The sequence below is a fragment of the Aethalodelphis obliquidens genome, unplaced genomic scaffold (genome assembly GCF_003676395.1).
Source record: "Aethalodelphis obliquidens isolate GAN/ISIS:26980383/991018 unplaced genomic scaffold, ASM367639v1 scaffold45, whole genome shotgun sequence".
Lineage (NCBI taxonomy): Eukaryota > Metazoa > Chordata > Mammalia > Artiodactyla > Delphinidae > Aethalodelphis > Aethalodelphis obliquidens.
Genome location: NW_020837989.1, coordinates 11,792,455 through 11,793,570, shown reverse-complemented (window position 1 = coordinate 11,793,570; position 1,116 = coordinate 11,792,455). Strand labels below are relative to the sequence as shown.

The 1,116-nt window shown below is 32.3% G+C and overlaps 1 non-coding gene across 1 annotated transcript; it reads left to right on the top strand.

Annotated features, from left to right (window-relative positions):
• The first annotated feature begins 334 nt into the window (after window positions 1–334).
• On the top strand, window positions 335–436 carry LOC113606938 (U6 spliceosomal RNA). Its single transcript, XR_003427768.1, has one exon. It is a non-coding gene; the product is annotated as a U6 spliceosomal RNA (small nuclear RNA).
• The last annotated feature ends 680 nt before the right edge of the window (window positions 437–1,116 follow it).

Sequence of the window (1,116 nt, the reverse complement as noted above, 5' to 3'; positions counted from 1 at the left end):
AATACCAAATACATTTGAGAGAGCAAATAAGTGAAACACCAGTGCTATAAAACACTTGCATTTGTATAACATAAAACAATATGAAGTGAAAACAATAACGTGCAAAAGAGTATATGCGGTATACTACTATTTGAATAAAAAAGGCAAAAATGAGGATATATGTATATGCATGCACATATACATATATATTATTTGCTTATTTTTGCAATTAAGAAAGGATAAACCAGAAACTTACACGCAGGGATTGAAGAAAACTACTCTGAGTTACATTTTATATAGTTTTGACTTTTTAACTATGCTACTGTTTTACATATTCAAAAAATTAAATTAGCTCTTGCTTTGGCAGCATGTATACTAAATTGAAATGATACAGAGAAGATTAGCATGGCCCCTGAACAAGGATGACATGCAAATTTGTGAAGCATTCCATATTTTTGTCATGGATGTTAACTAAACTTTGGTAATTGTATCAATATATACATGTGCCAAATCATTATGTTGTATACCTTAAACTTACAAATCTTATATAGCAGTTATATCTCAATAAAACTGGAAAAAAATTAAGAAGCCCACTATCACAAAGAAAAAAATTAAGTCAACAAGGAAAGGAAAACTCTAACACTGAGTATAAAGAGAAACAAATGAACCTATTTCGAGGTTAAAAGTTTTTTTAACAGATCTTTTTACGTTTAGTGGGCTATATTCTAGGGATTAAAAAAAAAGCACTGCAAACAATCTGGAACTTTATTAGTAGATTTGTTCTTGGTAGTGGTACTGATACAGTAATTCTGATACTATTGGGTGTATTGTGAGGAGGAGCAAATGAGTAAATATATTGATGTTGGATTGAAAACCAGGTTTTCACTGTGGGAGAAAAGAGATAAAAAATATGCACTGGGAGGGAAAGAGGAAGAATCCTGTGGTGTTGGACTGGAGTTGGGGGATCAAGATAAATCTATGATTTAAAATCAAACATACTTCCTGGCTCTGTCCACTGAAAGGACCTAGACACAATGACATCCTGATAGCAATGAGCACTCTTACCACCCAGTTTTTGCTTTCTATGAACTACTTCTCACTAAAAGTAATCAAGTTATCTTGGGGAAATGGCTGATT